The 14,015-nt window shown below is 43.3% G+C and overlaps 1 protein-coding gene across 1 annotated transcript in view; it reads left to right on the forward strand.

Annotated features, from left to right (window-relative positions):
- Positions 1-2,217: 2,217 nt before the first annotated feature.
- LOC144768577 (sulfotransferase 1 family member D1-like) overlaps positions 2,218-14,015 on the forward strand; it is a 207,744-nt gene continuing 195,946 nt past the window's right edge. Inside the window, exon 1 of the mRNA XM_078652360.1 lies at positions 2,218-2,333. The gene's annotated coding sequence lies outside the window, so the exon portion shown is untranslated. The remainder of the gene's footprint in view (positions 2,334-14,015) is intronic.

Consider the following 14,015-nt stretch of genomic DNA (forward strand, 5'->3'; position numbering starts at 1 on the left):
GGACTTTACTAACATCTCGTATAAAGCCTGGTGGTACGAAATATGTCACAACCACAGATTGGATACATTCTCCAATTTACCTACACCCATGATTGCAAAGAGAATTCAACTTTGGCTGCCTTTTACAACGTTTTTTGATAAATGCGCTAAATCACACTTGTTGCAACCCTCTCAGCAGGAAGTTCTTAAACCTCCTTAACTCATTTACTCTCACATACACTGTTTATATTTCTTCTGTACCTTATCTTTTTTGCCTTGTTTATTCCTGACAATGTTTGATGATCCTTGCCTTTGTTTGCCACATTCGTACTGGAATTTACTGATGATTCGTTGATTGCTATTTATAACACTGTATTCTATACTGACACCTAATTTTCTTTAATAAAGTATTTTTCTAACCTTAAAAAGAAATGGATAATATTGTATAATTTTGCTTAAATCTCCATACTGTACCAGCATCATCTGTAAATGCACTTTTTCAGATGCCTTTATTCCATGAACAATTCAGAGAGAGCCTCAATGCCTGAGCTGCAAATTCTCTTGATTTTTTTTGTGCAATTTTAAGTTTTTAGAAGGATATGGTGTTTCTTCTTTTTAGGCCCGTTATAAATATTTACCTCACTAATAACTGTAAGTGTCAATTATCTGTTAAAATAAATGTGAAAAAGCCCCCCAGCAATCCCCCCCCAACAAACAAACACACACTTACAAAGAGAAATATTTACTAATGGAAGACCCGGATGCAGCGTCAGAAGCGGTGTCATATCACATAGGCCAGTGTTTCCCAAACTGTGGTCCGCGGACCCCCAGGGGTCCGTGACACATTCCCAGGGGGTCCGCAGGCAACAGTTTTAAAAGCACAGAAAAGTTTCTTGTATAATTAGCAGCTTTCCAGCAGCAATAAAAGTGTCAAGATAAAGCCAGTGATTAATGTACCTGCTGGAGCGTGAGGAGAGTTTTGTTTAGTGGCAGCTTTGACTTAACTAATGTAGCACAGAGGGTTAATGTGCCTACTGCAAAGAAGGTGCAACATGCATTTTAAAAAGCAGCATTTTATGTGCATAGGTTCGTGGTCACTGCTTTTGTCACAGAGATTCTTTTGTTACTGTGCACTTCATAAGTAACAATCGTAATGTGGCAGAGGGACCTATAAACTGTCATCAAAGAGCAGCTTGCAAACTGCATGGTACCAGTTAGTAACTTGTTTTTTCCCAGTTATTAATTATCGCAATTTGCCACTTGCAATGTGTCGCCAATTGTGAGGCGCTAAATGAAATGGTCGTACATCAAGCCCCAAAATCCTTAGAGGTAGATTTACAAGCCCCTTGCTCCTCTTTTACGCCACCGTTGCGTCACTTTCGTGATGCAGCGGCGATGCAAAAGATGCGCCATGGTGCAGGGTATTTACAACGTGACGCATCTGAGAGATGCGTCACGTTGTAAAGCCCTGCGCCAGAAGTAGGCGTTCCAGCGCAGAAACGCCTCCTAAAAGTGGCTGAGTGAAATCTACAAGATTTCACTCAGTCACTTTGGGGCCCATGCTGCGTCAAAACCCTGCGCCTGCTTGAAGCAGGCGTAAGGATTGACGCAGCATTAACAAGATTCGGCCCCTCAGAGCATTGCTGGAACTGTGTCGCGCTTGCGACGCAACTCCAGCAATGCGCCACCTTTACGGCACAGATGCGTCATGCATCTGTGCTTTTTTGCCCCATGAGGCGCAGCATTGTAAATGCGGCGCATCAATGGTGGCGGAGGCGTGGCGCATCCCTGCTGATATGCATGGATGCGTCACTTATTGTAAATCCGCCCCTAAATACTTTGAGTATTTGTTTTGTGTGCACACGTGTGTATTGTTTTTGAATTACTGTTTTAACCCTTTAACCGCGGCGGAAATTCCGCCGCGGTGCGGGTGATTTATAGCATGGGCGTGGTTCGGACGGCCCCCGGCCGTCCTCCGCACACGCCCACCATGACGTCTGACGGCCGGCGGCCGTCCGCACGCAAGGGGTTAATATTTGAAATTTAACTCATACAAATTGCTTGGGGGTCCCCGGCTTCCAGTGGTGACTCAATGGGGGTCCTCAGGAGTCAAAAGTTTGGGAACCACTGACATAGGCTGTGTGAGTGAATCATTACTCGTCTCTGCCCAATGTAAATCCAGTGGGGTCCCCTCCCAACTTTGTAATAAATGCCACTGTACCTACTCACCTTCACAGTTGGGCATTCTAGGTTGGAAAAGAAACCTTTCACCATTTTATACTGTTAAACTACAGGTCTTGAAGCGAGTCGGAGAGTCGGGGAAAGTGGTGAAGGAGGACTCATTCCCGCAGCAGGTATGCAATGATTAATGTCTGAGAAGATAGGCGCGATATGGTAGCTCTGTAGTTCAATACTGCACGATGTAAGCAACGTCAGAAAAGTCCGGCAGTTGGTTTCGAGAGCGCGACCCCCATCACCCTCCCTCCCAAGCACCCCAAGAGATCGACGAGCTGGGAGTACATCTCTCAGTACTCGCCCCATCCCACTGAGGAGATGTTGTCCCAGTCGTTCTGGGGAACAATTTAGCATTACCTCTGAACGGAGCGGAGCCCCCTTAATTCACGCGGCCTGATATGGCACGAGGCCGCTAAGCACGTGTGCGCATCACGCTTTCTACGCTTAATATTTGTACTTAATCAAAGTCAAATGTCTAAGCTTTATTTTTTCTTGATTAACATCATGCAATAAGTGCTTAAATTACAATTGAAAGTATGGCTAAAATAAACTGAACCCACTTAATGTGAAAGAAAAACACACATTTCAAACAGCCGGAAGGACATGGTGACAGAACTATGCAAAATCATTTCTGCCCTCAAAACCAGAACGTAAAATCACGTTTAACAATCAACTATAGAATTACAACTTACCTTTTTAGTGTTGTTAAAGTTTGCACTTAGCCCTTTCTGACCAGTTCCAAAGATACAATCGCTGGCACACGGAAAAAGCTAGCAACGGTTCTGAAGGGCAGTAAGGCCTACCCCGGATTCATGGAGAGCCACAGTAGGGCGTGTTACCTCCTTGTGCAATGTGAAGCACAATGCTGACTGCACAATGCTGACTATATGGTCAATTCTAATCCCATAACCCCCCCCCCCCCCCCCCCCCCCCAAGAAAGATCCAGCGTGGTCCTGCACAGTCCCCTTCAGTAGCTCAATTCCCCAGTCTGAACCATTCAAGCCCCATGCACAGGGGCGTCGTGAACCCCATACCCCCGCGATAGCAGCTACAGCTGGAGTGGAGTTCTTGATGGGCCTCTTCTGTTTGCAGCTGGACATACAAAGGCTCGTAACTAACACGAAAAGGTGGGTGGTAAGTGAGTGAAAGGTTGGATGGGGAGATAGCTGGATGAATCAGTGAGAGGATGGATGTAAGGACGGATGAGTGAAAGAATGCATTGATAGGTGGGTGGTTGAAAGGGTGGACGAATGAGTGAAAGCATGGATGGCTGAGTGAATGGGTGGATGGATGAGTGGATGGATGGAAAAATTGATGGGTGAATGGATGGATGATTGAGTGAAAAGGTGTATGTATGGATGGATGAGAGCATGGGTGAATGGATCGATGGATAGATGGGTGAATGGGAGGATGGGAGAATGGATGGATGAATGGGTAGATGCTTAAGTGAATGGATGGATGGTTGAGCGAAATGGTGGATAGGTGGATGGATGAGTGCAAGTGTGAAGGGATGGATGGATGAGTGAATAGGAGGGTGAGAGGATGGATGAGTGAAGTGTGATGGATGGATAAATAGTTGAATGGATGAATGTAGGAATGGATAGATGGATGAATGGGTTTGAGGGATTCTTTTGGAGATGATGGATAGGTTTGGACAGGTGCGTTGTGAACCCCCTGCTTCAGTAGCTACAGCAGGGGTGCAGTTCTTAATGGGCCTTTTCTGTCTGCAACTCACAGACAAAGGCACATAATTGATGTGAAAGGATCGGTGGGTGGGTCAGTGAGTGAAAGGATGGATGTGTGAATGAAAGGTGGATGGATAGGTGAGAAAAAGGGTGGATGGATAGATGGAAGGATAAATGAGAGAACGGATGGGTGTCAGGATGGACGAGTGAAAGAATAGGAGGATGAGTGAGAAGGATGGGGGATGGATTGGTGATTGAAAATGATGGCTGATGGAATGATGAGTGAAAGGATGAATGGATGGTTGGATGGGCAAAAGGGTGAGTGGATGGATGGATGAGTGAGTGAAAGGATAGATAGATGAGTGAAAAGGGAGGATGGGTGGATGGAGTGAAAGGGTTGGGTGGATAGACAGGTGTATTGATGGATGGATTGATGGATGGATGAGTGAAAGGGTGTATGGGGGGATGGATGACTGAAAGTGGATGGATGGATGGATAGGTTTAGGAATGGATGATGAAAGTCTGTATGATGGATGATAGAATCAATTAATGACAGACTGTAAAGTGAAATGGTGGATATCAGTGAGTGGATAGAAGTATGCAAGGATGAATGGATAAATGCTTGATGGAAGATAAAAGAGATCTCTTCTGGGGAGAGTCACAATTACTTGCTCCACTTGCTTGGTGCCTTAAGTGATGTTGTTCAATGTATGGGGTATTTTAATTTTCTGCCTACTCCCTTGTCCATGTATATCCATCAGAACCACATACTTGCCACTCGCCGCCTTTTTACAGACTTGACCAGTATTTTAATGTCCCAGCTGGCAGAAAAATAAAGAAATCACATAAATACGATTCTTTCCCTCTTATCAGCTTAAAACAGAGGCATAAGAAAGGACTTTAAACTTTCGTTCTGGAGCTATCTGAATGATCTGTGACTGATAATTGAACAAAGGCATACAATCTTAAACGTAAATACTACCACCTTTTATAGAAAGTCCCGTTCATCATTTCTCACCTGCGCCAAGAGTCAACCTAGTCCTCGCCCCCAACTCCCACCCCCACCCCTCCGCGATAAACCCCAAAGCAGAGCTGGGGAGCTCGTGATTAGTATCTTCTGCTGGAGACAATACACAGCATGCATTTGCTGCTGTTATAGGTAGTATCAGAATTCTTTCCAAAGATTGTCAACATTCATCCCCGACCCTTAAACACGCACGGAAAGCACGATCTTCATACAATTCAGCTTCTCAAAAAAGGGTGTTCTCCTGCCCAATGGACTATTGTCTTTAGAAAATGTCAGAAATTCCTGCCTACGTTTTCTTACGCGTTCAGAGTAGAATGATTTTGCTTTGAATGGAAAATGCCAGGCTGCGCGCAGAAAACGTTATGAAGGTGAACATAACCCCTTGCTCAATAGTTTGTCAAAAACAACTCCAACGCAGTATTTAGTGTCCTTGGAAAGTCTCGGTCATCGACCTCTTACTATGCAGAGGTGAAAGGCGCTGATAAGATCCTATAGGGAGTATTTGCTCATCCACGTTACCGGTCGTCCAACGCCTTCAATGAAGCATCACGGCGCTTTAAAGCCAGATAGGATAAACATTGATCAGCGCGCCCTACCGGCTCATAATTATTTGTAGGACACTCAAGTCGAGTCAAGTCAATAAGCTGTATTCGGTTAAAAAAGAAATCAACCATAAAAGCAACTGTTCATACACAGATACTCAAATCTAATTACTTTAAAGACAGCAAAAGCTGAGTCACAGTTCATAAAACATTAAAACTTCATACTTTTTCTGGCTTGAATCGATCTTCAAATATATGTTGCATCATAAAAACACATTTCCGGCTCTCTTAATGTAAACAGTAAACTCATAGCAGCATTGGTGGTTTTGACATTATATTTCTTAAACAGTGGTTTAAAGTAGACAATTCTAATTTTCAGATACAAATATCATAAAAGTAAAAAGTGCAGAGTGCTCTGTTTAGTGGGCCCGTCACATGGGGAGTTGCTGGAGTTATGGTCACTAGCGCTGGGATGCCCTAGGGTAGCTACGCGCTCTATAAATCCCAAAATAAAATAAATAAATAAAAAATGGTGAGGCTGATCGCTGTTTCATTATTGGAAATGCTAATAAATGGTGGACAAGGCCAAGTCTCAATCTTGTCAAAACGAAGGGGTGTGATGGTCTCGTGACTAATGTTAAATAGCCTTGGAAGCCTTCATTATCTAGATGCTTATGGTAGAATTGATATGTAGATTGCTTCTCTCCAATTCTCAACCTGCACTCCTTCTTATGATTCAATAAAGTGTTCTTCTTTATTTCCCGTTTAGTCAGTCCCATTACATCGTTTGGGTTTTCCATGATCAACATAATGAACAAGTCACTGTATACCTTAGCTATGTGTTTGAGCCAGGGGACCTTAAGACAAGTGTCCATTCTCAGACAGTCCTTAATAATTGTTTTAGTGAATATGGTCTCCTCCTTTGTCCATATTGATCTGCAGAGTAGTTAGGGGTCTAAGTGCAATCAGGTCTGATAAATAAATGAGCCCCACTTCACAATGAATGAATTCGGAGGATGCTGAGGCGGGCAGACATAAAAGCTTTTTAAAGAAGGAATTTTCCTCTTTTTGCAGTTCTAGGCTGGAATGGTGACCCCAAACCCCTGCGCCATATAGTGCAATAGAAGTGCATCTAGCTTTATAAATATCAATCATTTCTTTGATGCGCCAACCCCCCTGTTCAGATGCGTACCTAAAGACCCAATTTACACTTTTTATCATTTTAGCCCGAACATTGGACATTTCACGCATCCATTTGCCGTCTCCAGCAAAGGATGGCCCCAGGTAACAGAAGTTATCAATATTTGCATTTTCTTCCCATCTATAAACAAGCATTTACAATGCAATGGTCTCGGCATTATTAAAGGTAGAGCTATTGGCATTGCTCATGACTTTTTTCTTTTTTTTTATTAACTAATCTGCTAACGGCAAAATACACTATTGTAAAAAAGTCCCCCCTGTATTTTGGTTTTATGGATTTAAGTTCAGCCTTTGATTTTGTTAATCGCTCACGTTTGTGGTTACTCCTGCTTAATTATGGTTTAGATGATTCTTTGGTTTATTTCCTTTCCTATTTGCACAGGGATTTAAAAGCTCGTGTCCGTATTAATAATGAGGGTGAAGTTTCCAAGGACATTTTAATTGGCAGGGGGGTCAGACAGGGCTGTGTGCTCGCCCCCCTGCTTTTTATCTTGTATATCAATGAGCTGTGCAACACTTTATGCGCTCTAACCAATGATGTCCCAATTGTTAATGGCACCCCCATTCCCGCTTTGCTGTACGCGGATGACGCGGTGCTAATGGGCCGCACACCCAACGCTCTGCGTATTTTAATTTTAGGTTTTGTTTCCTTTATGGCAGATTTGGGTTTGTCGACTAATTTTAAAAAATCGTATATTATGAACTGCGGCCCTAAAAGATATAACATCACTACAATTAAATCAGGAGAAAATACTTTAAAAAGCACAAGCACTTTTCCATACTTAGGATTATTATTCTCAAATTCTGGATCCTGGCAGCCACATGTCGCTTATGGGAGAAATAAGATTGGCAAATCTATTAATTCGATCCTTTCCCTCCGCCAACCTAGACATGCAGATGTTGTCACCTCACGTATAAGATCTACCGCACTCAAAGCCAACCCACGGGCACCTATGGCTCAGAGGTGTGGGGATATTCCAATTGCACCTCTATCCAGACTGAGGAAAATAGATTCTGTCGAAAGGTACTGGGGGGCGTTGTCTCCGCAGCAACATATATTTGCCATAAAGAACTTAACTTACCTTTCATAGAAGACTTCATTCGTTCAAGACCAGCTTTTTTTGGTTAAAAATCTGGTTGAACCCTTCGGCCCACTTAACACGCTGCATATTATCTGACTGCCTACAAAGTGATAGGTTCCACCATATCCCATGGTTGAATGCGGTCGAGAAAAGTTTGATCAGTGTGGGGCATGGCTCTTTATTCACCTTTCCCAACACCATAGACTGCTCCCATAAGAACATAATTAAACGGGCTTTGTACAACCTCTATGGTGTGGAACGAGCAAGATCTGAATACCTTAAACCATCAATTATCAGGTACTCCACCCTTCTCGAACCCAATGCTGGCTCATCACCGTCACCGCAGAGATATTTGCTTACTACATTAGGTAGATGGAATAGGAGTCTTCTGTTCCGGTTCCGGGATGGAAGTATTGTGAACCTGTTATATTTTCCACTTGGATATAATAAACATCTTGATAAGTTGGATTGCCCTTGCACGGCGGGTGGTAAACAAAGCTTGGTACATTTCTTCTTTTTCTGTGGTTTCTACAGGCTGTACACCTCCCGATATTTAATGCCGTACTGCCGTAGACATGAACTTAGAGATTTTAATCTGGCATTGAAAGTCTTTCAAATGTTAAGTGCGGATAAGTAGATATTCTGTGTAAGTAGCTTTCTTAAAGCTGCTGTTCGCTCCCGTGCTGCAATGGATCCACTTTGAAGAAATCAGTATAACTGCATCATTTGAACAATTCTTTTTTTGTACATTCGATGGTTGTATATTAATGTATGGATTTGTGGAGGCTCTGCTCTATATGAAATGATATTTTTAATTTTTATACAACTTTTGCACCAATCATTACTGTCTTTTATTAATCACCCTAATATGATGTATTCGCTGTTTTAATTATGACTATTTTTAATGCATATGTACTTTTATGGATGTATTTACTCCGAATAAAGATCATTTGACTTGACTTGAGTATTTGCTCATCCACGTTACAGGTCGTCCAACGCCTTCAGTGAAGCATCACAGCGCTTTAAAGCCAGATAGGATAAACATTGATCAGCGCGCCCTACCGGCTCATAATTATTTGTAGGACACTCAAGTCAAGTCAATAAGCTTTATTCGGTTAAAAAAATAAATCAACCATAAAAGCAACTGTACATACACAGATACTCAAATCTAATTACTTTAAAGACAGCAAAAGCACAGTCACAGTTCATAAAACATTAAAACTTCATACTTTTTCTGGCTTGAATCGATCTTAAAATATATGTTGCATCATAAAAACACATTTCCGGCTCTCTTAATGTAAACAGTAAACTCATAGCAGCATTGGTGGTTTTGACATTATATTTCTTAAACAGTGGTTTAAAGTAGACAATTCTAAAATTCAGATACAAATATCATAAAAGTAAAAAGTGCAGAGTGCTCTGTTTAGTGGGCCCGTCACATGGGCATGGTGAGGCTGATCGCTGTTTCATTATGGGAAATGCTAATAAATGGTGGACAAGGCCAAGTCTCAATCTTGTCAAAACGAAGGGGTGTGATGGTTTCGTGACTAATGTTAAATAGCCTTGGAAGCCTTCATTATCTAGATGCTTATGGTAGAATTGATATGTAGATTGCTTCTCTCCAATTCTCAGCCTGCACTCCTTCTTATGATTCAATAAAGTGTTCTTCTTTATTTCCCATTTAGTCAGTCCCATTACATCGTTTGGGTTTTCCATGATCAACATAATGAACAAGTCACTGTATACCTGAGCTATGTGTTTGAGCCAGGGGATCTTAAGACAATTGTCCAGTCGCAGACAGTCCTTAATGATTGTTTTAGTGAATATGGTCTCCTCCTTTGTCCATATTGATCTGCAGAGTAGTTAGGGGTCTAAGTGCAATCAGGTCTGATAAATAAATGAGCCCCACTTCACAATTAATCAATTCGGAGGATGCTGAGGCTCTGTGTGTGGGGCTCTGTGCGTGTGTGACTCTGTGTGTTTGTGGGGCTGTGTGTGTGGCTCTGTGTGTGTGTGTGTGTGGCTCTGTGTGTGTGTGTGGGGGGGCTCTGTGTGGGTGGCTCTGTATGTGTGTGTGGGTGGCTTTGTGTGTGTGGCTCTGTGTGGGTGTAAATGCAATAGGTCATGCATTTGCGAGCTATTAAGCTATTGGCATTGTAAATGACAATGCCATTTATTTAACGATTAAGCTATTGGCAATGTAAATGACAATGCCATTTATTTAACGATTAAGCTATTGGCAATGTAAATGACAATGCCATTTATTCATGATAAAAAAAAAAGAAAAAAGTCATGAGCAATGCCAATAGCTCTACCTTTAATAATGCCGAGAGCATTGCATTGTAAATGCTTGTTTATAGATGGGAAGAAAATGCAAATATTGATAACTTCTGTTACCTGGGGCCATCCTTTGCTGGAGACGGCAAATGGATGCGTGAAATGTCCAATGTTCGGGCTAAAATGATAAAAAGTGTATATTGGGTCTTTAGGTACGCATCTGAACAGGGGGGTTGGCGCATCAAAGAAATGATTGATATTTATAAAGCTAGATGCACTTCTATTGCACTATATGGCGCAGGGGTTTGGGGTCACCATTCCAGCCAAGAACTGCAAAAAGAGGAAAATTCCTTCTTTTCTGATTTCAGCCATTTGGTGCCTGCTGCTGCCTGTCTCTGTACGCCTGTTTGAGATGAGCGACGGCTGGCTTTGTGTATTCCCTCTAGACAGCCACACAGAATGGGAGCTTAGGTGTGACTTGATGGTCCATCCTTGAAGGATTGGAGGGAAGAGCTCGGAACAGCTTTACCTACACCTGAATGGGTTGTATCCTGTCCCCACTCCAAGGGTTGTGTTAGACCTGTCATCCCTAGGGTGGTCTTTCCCCATTTTTTTCGCCCTTGCCTCATTTTTCCCACCTTCTTTTTGTTGGCCCTTAGGTCTTCGGGCACCTTTTCATGGCTAATCCATGTTAGGGTGCAGGTGCTCTCTACTCTAAACATGGCTGCCACTGGCCCCTGCTACTGCAGCGTGGTCTTTTTAGTGTAGCACCCTAGTTGCCAGGAGCTGGCTGGATCCCCATACAATGTTGCAATGCCAGCCATCCATCCCCTGTCCATAGGTAGAGTGGGGAAGCTCCTGGAACCTTCCAGAAGAAAGCCGGAGTTGGTTTTTGCCGCCTTAGAGAGTGGTCACCTGACCTGGGCTTACTTAAGCAAGGGAGGGAACTTTTTCTAGTCAGTTGGGGCATCACTGACCTGGGGAACCCACACAGGAGTTTTAGGCGGTAGGGCCTAGTTAGGAACTTATGCCACTGGGAGTGACAGGATTTTGGTGCTGCTTCTTAAGCTGAGTGAGGTGTCCTAGACTAGCCCCCTGATCTGGCCCAGTGGTAGGGAACCCCAGGGTCCATCTGCAGTGACTGAGGAAAACTCCTCCAGCCTCCAACTCAACCCCCCCCCTCTTCAAGAAACCATCACCTAAGGGCACAGAACCATCCAAGCGCCAAGAAGACTGCTTGCCTTTGACCAGAGACTGCTGGGGAATCGACCAGGTACTGGACTGTGCTGCCCTGCGCACCCCCTGCCTGCAGTGGGCCCACCAGCCCCACCTGTCTCTCCCCCCTGACTGAACTGTGTGAGAAGCGTTATCTCCTGCCCCCTGTCCAGCGCTGCATCTGGGACTGCCTATACTGTAAAGCGCTATTGCCCTGAGCCCTGCCGTGCCCCTGGGAGCGCCCCCCACATTGAGTGCCTCAGGCGCTCCCGGCGCGGTTCTGACCCACGCGCTACAGTGGCCACATGTTTGCCCCCGTAGTGGTCTGGAAATTAAGTGCACAGCGCAGGTTGACTCACCACCACGGGCCGGAGCCGTCTGCGCCCTCCTGAGGCACCGAGGAATCTCCTCAGAGGTCGCGTGTACCCCCCCTTCGGCGGCCCCCGTATGCCAGGAGAGGGCCGCCGGAATCCGTGATAGGCCGCGCTGGGCCGGAAATCACCCTCCTTCTACTCCCCCGGTGCCCCGGTGGAGTGTCGCATCATTGATCCCCCCCTCGGCGGCCCCCGGTGCCAGGAGAGGGCCGCCGCATCAAGTTTGCCAGGCCCGAAGCTTGCCTGGGCCCCTGTCACGTGAGCGGGAGCGCTGCCGCTGTGATGTTTTTCATACTTCTCCTTTAATTCCCCATGTTCCTTACCCACATTCTATATTCTGAGAATGTATTCGTTTGGAAGTTCTTACTGTGTCAGTTGCTGTTGGCTGTTCCTGGGATGAGGTTTTAATAAACCCACCTAACTTCTCAATTACATGATTCCTTGTTTTATTAATTATTTAACCAATTTTACACTGGCGACGATTGGACACCTCAACCAGGACAACTCGACAAAAGAAAATTACCTCGCTTTCTCCTCCAGCGGCAGAACTGAAATATAAGAAGTGAAGCGTCGACTTCCCAGCGGCTGATTGAACGTCAATCACTCGGTGAGGAGAGCGGGAGGAAAGTTAATAAATTAAAAGTATCCAGGGAAATTTAATTAACTAATTAAATCAAAAGAAAAGGGATTTTAGCTAATGCGCGAGCTCAACGTTCTTCTTTGCTCGCGCAACTCTCAAGACAAAGCTGCGCGCGCATACGTCAAACACTGCTCTTTTGGAAACTGTGCGCTGCATTCCAATTCCTCGGCTACGCTGCGTTCCAGCGCGAAGCGTTCCAACTCGTCAATTACGGTGCGTTTCAGCACATTGGAACGAGCGCAGTAGAACGCTGCATTTGAACAGATTCTGTCTGACACAGATATTTTTGGAACACCTATTGCAATTCAAAGAACGTTAGACAAAGGAAAATTCTGAAAATAGATCTTGTCTTTTGTTTATGTGTTCCACTCCCTGAAGACATTGATAAAATGAGAAGTACTATGATCTCATAATCATCTAGTCAAATGAACACTCTCTATCCTTTATTGAACTAAAGAGGCTGATTTCTAAGCTACAAAAGTAATTCTATGAGATAATAAAAAAAAATAAAAAAAATAAAGGACTTCTGTATTTAGTAAAGGTGTCTAGTAAATTAAATATTTTTAAAGAGAAAGAAAGCAGAAGATTGTTTCAACCTGTTAAACAAATTATTTGCTACTTACCTAAAAATTGAAATATTTAAGTACACTATCCGATACAAAAATGCAAAATGTTACTCAGCCGGCGTTTTTTCTGGTCAGTCCTGGTGAACCAAATGTGAAATGGAAGAAGTGGAAAAAGATTTTTGCAAACTATGCGAGAGTATGTGGAACAAATCTCAGTGCGGAAAGAAAACATTCACTTCTTTTGCATTGCTTAGGAGGGGAGGGTCAGGATGTTCTTGAACATTTACCTGACCTTTCAGCTGCAGAACAAAGAAGTCTAAATGAATATGAGATAGCTATTCTACAACTAGACAGACAGTACTTACCTAGACTCAGCACGATTATGGAAAGGTATCACTTTGGTCTGAGAGAACAAAAGAAAGATGAGTCCGTGGAAGACTATGTGTCGTCTTTAAGGAAACTGGCTTCCTCTTGCAATTTTGGTCAATCCCTTGATGAGAGAATTCGTGATCAGTTTGTTTTAAGATGTGCCCATGATGACATAAGAAAAGAACTTTGGTTAAAAGATGAACCACCTCTCGAGGAAGTACTGGAGATTGCCAAACAAGTTGAACATATGACGAAATGTGTCGGTGAACTTAAAAAGGAGAAGGAAAAACCTTCTGTTTCTGATTCAAAAGAAGAAGTAAAAGTTGATGAGACGATTTGTCAAGTTAAAAAAACGGATGGAGCAAATTTTGAAGAGAGAACATTTAGGCAAATGAATTCTTCTAACGTTAGATTTTCTTGTTTTAGATGTGGTCAAATTAACCATCTAGCTAATTCTCCTATTTGTCCTGCTCTGAAAACAACTTGTAATCTATGTAATAGAAAGGGTCATTGGTTGCATCAACGACAGTTGGGTGTCACTCTTGATCCCAATGCTTCTCCTCAAGTACATATTCAAGAAATATCTGATACACCTAGTACAACAAGTGATGCAAATTTATCTTTGACTTTAGCTAAAAAGTTTCCTAATGTCTTTAAAGATGATTTAGGGTGTTTGCGTGGATACAAACATTTGATCAAATTGAAAGATAATGCTCTCCCTGTTGTAGCCAAAGTTAGGGGAATTCCCCTCTCAGAACAGGCTAAAGTGCAAGATGAGTTGGATAAGCTTATTAAGAGCAACATAATTGTTCCAGTTGAAGCTA

Source organism: Lissotriton helveticus, chromosome 7 (genome assembly GCF_964261635.1).
Source record: "Lissotriton helveticus chromosome 7, aLisHel1.1, whole genome shotgun sequence".
NCBI lineage: Eukaryota > Metazoa > Chordata > Amphibia > Caudata > Salamandridae > Lissotriton > Lissotriton helveticus.